The sequence below is a fragment of the Octodon degus genome, unplaced genomic scaffold, assembly GCF_000260255.1.
Source record: "Octodon degus isolate 3935 unplaced genomic scaffold, OctDeg1.0 scaffold00132, whole genome shotgun sequence".
Classification (NCBI taxonomy): Eukaryota; Metazoa; Chordata; class Mammalia; order Rodentia; family Octodontidae; genus Octodon; species Octodon degus.
This window is the reverse complement of record NW_004524708.1, coordinates 7,550,227-7,558,005: the sequence shown is the minus strand read 5'-3', so window position 1 is coordinate 7,558,005 and position 7,779 is coordinate 7,550,227. Positions and strand designations below refer to the sequence as shown.

Sequence of the window (7,779 nt, the reverse complement as noted above, 5' to 3'; positions counted from 1 at the left end):
GGAAATGACACCTAAGATTTGAAGGCAGCTTTATTGTAGGTTTATGGGTGCTGATTGAGATCATTCTCAAAATATCAGGTCCCGATCTCTAATGGTCTAAAGCGTTTATCGAACAGACTGGTTGCACTCCTGATTAGCTAGCGGGGTGAGACCATTGGTTACAAGACTAGATTAATGATTATGAAGCTTGTGACAATCAGAAGTCCTATGCCTTCAGTTATGTGCTCATGGTTATGGGGGGTCAGGAGTGTTATTACAGAGCCAGGAAGCAGCTGGAGAGCTAGGCAATTTCAAACGAACAAAGTTTTTTTTAAGAGAACAATTTTCTTGGTACAGTTTTTCCCTTTCAATACTAATTATTTTACCTTTGGGGAAGCATGTTGGTCATTCTGTCTCTATCTTGAGGCTGGGCCTCTAACAGATGTGCCTCCAGACAGTTATAATATGTTCTCATCTTTTGTACTGACTCCCTTGAGGGCCTAGCACTGTCTGACTGCCTATATTTTTACCTGACTTAGTTGTCTATAATATTCTCCCCTCTGAAGAGGCTCTCGTAACTGTCATGAAGGAGCAATGGGTGATGATCACTTTGGCTACTTCTGGCTATGGGGAAGGTTGTGACTGGCAGTTAGAGATATTCCCTAGAGAGTCCTATCTAAATGCCCTGCTGGGTGCCAGGTGTTCCTGTGTTGGATAGGTGTATAGATTTAAGTCTGGAGGACACAAGGTCAAAGAAATAGTTAGGTATTCATAGGCCAAATAACAAGATCAACATTGTATTACGAATACAATCAACAAATGTTTTACCAGGAAAGGCCAGTAATAGCTCCTCACAAAGAAGGTAAGGAGAAGGTCCCAGAAATCTTAGAACTTAATATGGCATGTATCTGTCATTTAATGTCTTGAACAACTATTGAGGTATTAGTAGAAGGATCAGGAATGTACATATAATACTTAGCTTTTAAAAATGCACAGGTAGGGCCAGGGTGATGGCTCAGTGGAATAAGCGCTTCCCTGGCAAGTACAAGGGCCTGAGTTCAATCCCCGGTTCCACAAAAAAACCCAAAACAAACAAAAGAATAAAAAATGCACAGGTATCCCCTTGTGTTGCTGTTAGGATGTCTTATGCCATCTGATTTTGGAGATCAGCTTGTCTCAATTTTATTTTTTTTTTATTTAGGAGAGACACCAGTCAAGGTGTCATTGAAGGCCCACTGAGTATAGTCAAGGCCTGCATGTGTTGCATGACATTGTCTAATCCAAGAGAAAAGACAGAGATAGAAGCCAAATGATCCTACCTGTGAACAATACTCTTAGAAAATTGATGTCTATAAGTTTGTAAGGTTTGCTAATGTTCTTTACACTCTTGCCTTGTAACCACACAAATCTCAGCATGCATCTCTATATATCTAGGGGATAACCAGGGCCACAAATTGGTTCTACAGGACCAATGAGTACTTTTTATCTAATTCTAGGGTGATTAAGCTAGTCTGTTGTAAAGCAGTCTTTTACCTATAAAGTTATGATGTGCGTACACTGCTCAAGGGTGTTGTCCATCTTGAGTATTTAGTAGAGCTGGGCCAATGAGGAGTGCTTCTTTTGTTTCTGACGTAAGGGAGCCTTTCTACAAGTTGTCCTATAATTGGAGTTAACCACATATAATAATTTCATATACCTTGTCATTTTTATGAAGGAACTCTCATCACAAAAAAGGGTCAAATCAAGGCAGTAATGTATTTTAGACTTTTGTTTTGGTAGAAAGGTAGCAGGGTCTACGGCTGGTCTTTCTAGAAGTAAGATTCAGTATTTAAGAAGTCAGTTGTCTTATAGTTGTAGGTTTTCTTTGGAAGAAAAAGTCTTGCCACATTGTGAGGTGTGTGTGTAGTAAGATCTTTGTCTAGAGTTAGCTTGGATGCCTCTGGTACCAAGAAAGCTATGGCAGCCACAGCCCTAAAGATGCAGGCCATGTCATTGTTACAGTGTCTAGTTTATGACTCAGGTACCCTATAGGCTGTTGAGCAGGTCCTCAGTCCTCCAAAAGCACTCTCAAAGCCATGCTCGGCCTTTTATTAACATAAAAATGGAAACTGTCCTTTTGGTAGCCTCAGTGCTATGGCATTTAGAAGTGCTTACTAAGTTTCTGGAATACAATTTTGGAGTCAGGTTCTCAGGTTAAAACACCAGTAATTATCTTTGGGGCTTCTTTTAGGCTGATAGAGCAGTTGTATGATCTCACTGTATCCTATTGTCCAAAGGTGACAAAAGTCTGCAATGTTCAGGAATTGCTTTAGGCATCTTATGGTCTTGGACTGTGGGAAGGAAAGTGTTGCCTGAATTTTCTTTTCTCCCCAGCCTTTAGGTTCCCTTAGATATGATGAGGCCCAAATATTTTACCTGAAGGCTGTAAAGTTGTACCTTAGACCTAAAGACTTTGAACCTCTGTCTGCTACAAAATTTATAAGGTCCATGACTATAGGGTTTTTCTGATGGGGCACATGACATTACATCATCTATATATTGCAAGACTGTGACTTAGGAAAATCTAAAACGTGCCCAGTTGTAGGAACGCACTTGCCCTAAAAAATGCAGACTGTCTTGAATGCTTAAAGAAGCACAGTCTAAATTTGTTAAGAGGTCTGATGGTGAGAATTTTTGAAAGCAGAAAGAAACTTGGAATCTATATGAAAAAAAAAAATACAAAAGAAGGCATCTTTTAAAACCTAACACCAAAAACTAATCAGTGTCTTCTGCAATTCAAGAAAGGAGAATACAGGTTGTGTGCCACTGGGTGGAGTGGCACTACTGCCATGTTTACGAATCTGAAGTCCTGTACCAATCTCTACTCTCCACTGGGTTTTTCGGCTCTCAAGATCAGGATGTTGTAAGGGCTGCTACAGGCCGTAAGTAAGTTTGTGCCCTGAGGTTGCTGATTACAGGCAAGAGTCTTTTTTAAACTTTGGCCTTAGAGGAAATCGTCTCTGGTGAGGAAAACTGTGGGCACCTTGAGATGTATCTATACCTGGGTAGCTCTTACACGCTTTCTATTTTACCTTTAGTTGTCTATACTACTAGGATTTTCTTTTGTCTGTACAAGTGGGAGAGAGTGTATCTGACCTGAGTGCACGTACATTACAGTATTTAAACCAGATAAGAAGCTCTCCCCCAAAAGGAGAACTGGATTTTGAGGCATAATCAAGGAGGAATGGGACAAGAGAAAGCCATCCCAGTTACAGTCTGAGGATTGTGAGAAATAGCAAGTTGCCTTCTCTCTAGTGACTTGCTTTTTGTGAAATATAACAGCTAGAAGGAAGACCAGGTTGAAACGAAGGACCAAGAGACGCATTCCAGTGCCTAGCAATAGGCTGGGGTATTTTTCCTCTGTAGTCATGAGTGCTCAGGGCTGCTCCCTGCAGGTGGCAGTCAGGTGAGTAGGAGAAGGCAGAGTTCCCCAGAGCCATTCCATCTCACAAGACCAACTTGCAAGATGCTCTGGCCCCTGGGACCTCCACCTCAGGGGGTAGTCTGACTCCCAGGGGTCGCCTTTGCACTCAGGGCATGGAGCAGGAGGCCTCTTTTCGTGACAATTCTTAGTCGCTTCTAAGGTGGCTTGCCTTTCGCAGCAGGAGCAGGTGAGTTTAGTCATGGAGCTCTTGCTAGAGCCCTGAGAATCAGACTTAAAAGAGTCCCTCTCTTTTAAGGCCACAACCAAGGCAGCCATTTTTCTTGGTCTCTGTTTTCCCCCTGCCTCCTCCTGGTCTCAACTATAAAATACTGAGGAGGTGATTCGTCACTAAAGTATCAAGCAAAAGGCATCATTTGTAGTTTTTTTTTTTTTTTTTCTGTTTTGTTTTGTTTTTAATATCTGAAGCTGTCTGGGTAATAAGCTTGTCTTTAAGAATAGTCTGCCAGGGGGCCTGGCCCTAGCTCAGGCCTTTAAGTGGCTGCTTCCACAAAGCTGTCAGCCTCAGGTTGCTGGAGTTCGAACCTCACACCTCTCCCGCTGGCCAAAAGTGCCCTGAAGGCATTCGAGGAACCAAAAAAAAAAAAAAAAAAAAAGAATAGTCTGCCTTTCTATCAAATCAGGAGGCCCTGATGTATGTTTCATCAGTGCCTCTTATAAATGGCCTAGGAAGGCAGAGGAGTTCTCATCTTTCTCTGGATGAATAGTTGACAACTTAAAATAACTGAAGGGCTTATTTCTTGGCCTTCCTAGATCTTTAAGAAGGTGTTATGTGAAAGGGTTTCCTAGTCTATTCTCCTGACCGGTTGGTAGGGCCAGTAGGGATCTTCCACAGGGACTGCATGGGCTCTAGGAGGAACTGGTTGTTCCTCTGACTGCCTGACTTCTGGGATTTTAAAAGTAAAAATAAGGAACTCAACTCTGAATATAATAGCAGCTTGTAATGCTGCTTGTCTCTCACTAGACATCAATGATTTTTTAAAATTATTTATTTATTGATTTATCTATTTATTTAGTACAAGGTCTCACTGTGCAGCTTAGACTCATAGTGATCCTCCCGTCTCAGCCTCCCCAGCACTGGGATTACAAGCATATGTCACCACGCCTGTTTTCAGTGGTGGGCTTGGCGCAGGGCCACCACACAGTACCGAGGATCAAATCCAGGTCCTTGCTCTTGCCAGGCAGGTGCTTAGACTGCTGAGCTATCTCCCCAGCCCTCAATGTTTGATTTAAGAGTAATGTGACATCTTTCCAGTCTGGTTCATAGGTCTGAGTAAGTCCCCTAAAGACCACAATGTACTTATCAGGGTCATCTGAAAACTTTCTCAGATCCTTCTTGATCTGTTTGAGGTCACCAGGAGAAAAGGACATGAGGAGGGCCAAATTTTTTATCCACCTCTTGTAAAGGGTATGGTCCTTGAGGAGCTTGAGCAAAATCTGATAGGGATATGTGGAGCCCAGGAGAAGCTTCACTTAAGGTTGGCCTGGAAGCTACACCCTCAGAGTCTGGAGGGTAAATGGGGGGAACCTGAGGCTGTTTCTAGTTTCACTGGGAAGTCAGTTTTTTCTGTGCGGTGTCAGGTTCAGCTGCTCATAACCAGGAAACCATTGCCCAGAACACAAAGCAGGAACATCACCTTTTGTTGTTGTTACCAGGAATCAAACTGAGGGCCTTGCACAAGCCGGGCAGGCTCTGTGCCACTGAGTCCCCGGCACAGCACTTCCACGTGTGTTCTCCTAGACAGGCAAAGTGATCATGCCTCATGTGACCCAGACACAGGGTATGTGGTCCTCAACTAAGATGACTTCCCTGTCTTCAGCATTAACAAACGCTCATTTTTTTCCCATAATTTTATTGAGAAACAAATAACAATGAGACAGTTTCAAACCAAATTGGTAGGACAGTTTCAATAATTAACACATTGCATACATTCTTCCTAGTGGTTAATTGCTGTACAAGATGTGGACATGGTATCCTATTTACAAACACTATTAGAACAAATCCCCCTGTTCATTAAGAGAATGTAATTACATGTTTATCCTAACCATTTTGAATACACAGATACAAAATTGACATTCATCTGTATCCCCTTTTTTGTTTAGTTCCGTCATTTGAATATTATAGGTGTGTGAACTCAGCAAAATATTCTAAAAGAGTCCAGTAGTCCATAATAGTATTGGGTCTTCTGCTTGACTGGCAATGTCAGAAGTTGTTGACCTGAGTCCCCTACAGCTCAACATAACAGCCTGGCTTTCCTTCTTATGCTTCGTTCTTATACTTTTCTGCTGGATGGTTAAGACCAAGGTAAAGCAGGACCTGCGCAACAAGAGTTGTAGCTTTTTGGTCTGATAAGGTCAGTGAAATCACCTCAGGATTTACATTTTCTATGGGCTCAATTTACATGTTCTTAGCTGTTGGACAGGAGGGAAAGGTTGAGATAATTCAGATTTCTTGCCTCTCTAAACTTCAGCAGAAATGTGCCTCCAAAAAAGGAAAGTACAAAGTGACTGGAAAGATCAAAAATTAGACCAGAAAAGGCTTTTCTATTACACTCATGGTGAGCTATTCAGACAACGTGCCATGAGTTGTCTCCTTCAGCCTACAAAGATAGGAGTGGGGAATCCAGGAGCTAAGATTGCATTCTCACAAGGGGAGACCAGATCAGAAAGGAGACTGAGGCAGAGGCACCTCCCCATTCTCCTCTAGAGGACAGAGAGGGGATTAGGCCAGCCTGTGCCAGTGAAGCTCATCCTGCAAGTCCTAAGAGCGGCTCCCAGGCTATTGTCCTTAGCTAGTGGTCAGGATCCCATGATTCATTAATGGGCATTTGTATTTCCTAAATTAAACTATACTTCATAAAAAGATCCACTTTACAGCATTCTATAAATTCACATTTTGAAGAGTATCGAAGTACATTAGGGAACACTCTGCCATGATTTTTCCATAGTGCTGTTGTCTCAAAAAAGATAACAAACCACAACAATCAAAACGGGTCAAGAGGTCAAAGAGCACTAGTAAATTTAGCAATTAGCAAAAGCTAAATACAGCATATATGAAACAGAAATGCAAAATCTTGCCTGCAAAAGTGAAATGTACCATCAAAGGAAGGTCATGACCTTCCCATGTTCTCAGTTTAAATGTTTCAACATTTTAGCAAAAAAAAAAAAAAAAATGTGTAAAAAGACAAGACACAAGCAACTGACAAAGATGAACATTTCTAACTACCAAAACAAGTCACAATCCAGGCTCTATGACACAAGAGCAAGCTCTTACCTCCTCCTAATTGTGTCACTGTGATCTCCAAATGATATAGGGGCAGTCAGATAACTCCTAACCTACTAAATGTCAGGTAGCCCCAAAATTGAAGAATCAATTTTAAGAAATAACAGATGTTAAGAGTAGGAAAAAGTTGGGGCCAATGAGATAGCTCGGTGGACTAAAGCATCTGCTTAGGCAAGCTTATGCAAGTGCAAGGACCGTGGTTCAATTCCCAGCACCACATGCTATGCAGCCCCTCCTCCAAGGCGGGCTGAGCCAGCCAGAGTCTGGGTATAGTAGCACACACCTGTAATCTCAGCACTGGGGAGTCTGAGATGCGTGTGAGACCCGTTAGCAACCAAATACATTTTAAAAACAGAGAGAGAGAGTAGGAAAAAGTTTATTGAGAGAGACAGAACCTGGGAGACAGGAGGGGATCCAGAAGTGTGTTGCCAACAAGCCCACACTTACCAAAGGAAGTTTTATACAGCAAAATCATGAGGTGGGTATAACATGGGTCAAAACTATGATCAACCAATAAGATTAAAAGTATATGGGGCCGGGGAGATGGCTCAGTGGAATAAGCGCTTCCCTGGAAGGCGCAAGGGTCTGAGTTCAATCCCTGGTTCCGCAAAAAAAAAAAAAAAAAGCATAGCTGTGTGAGTAATATTGATCTAAGGGGGAAGCAGGTCACATAGCAAGTGTACTTGGAAAGAACAAACTTTTTTAGGAAGGTATAGATCAGGGGGTCATGGTCACCCACCAGAGTAATGGAAGTCTACCAAGATTTTATAGGACCAGATGATACCAATGATCATATTCGCTGGGGAGGCATGTAGAGCTGGTCATTCTGTCTTTATCTTGAGGCTTGATCTTTAACAGATGTGCCTCCAGCCATGGCTGAAATGTGTTCTCATCTTTTATACTGACCTCCTTGAGGGCCTAGCCCTAACTGACTGCCTAGAATATTTCCACCTAACTTAGCTGTCTATAAGAGAAGAAAAAAAGGAAGGAGGGAAGGAAGGAAGGAGGGAAAGAAGGAAGGGGGAGGGAAGGAGGG

General features: G+C 42.3%; 1 protein-coding gene across 1 annotated transcript in view; it reads left to right on the top strand.

The window, feature by feature from the left end:
* The window catches only part of Antxrl (anthrax toxin receptor like), a 37,571-nt gene that overhangs the window by 17,106 nt on the left and 12,686 nt on the right, over positions 1 to 7,779 (top strand). The gene's annotated exons all lie outside the window — the stretch shown is intronic.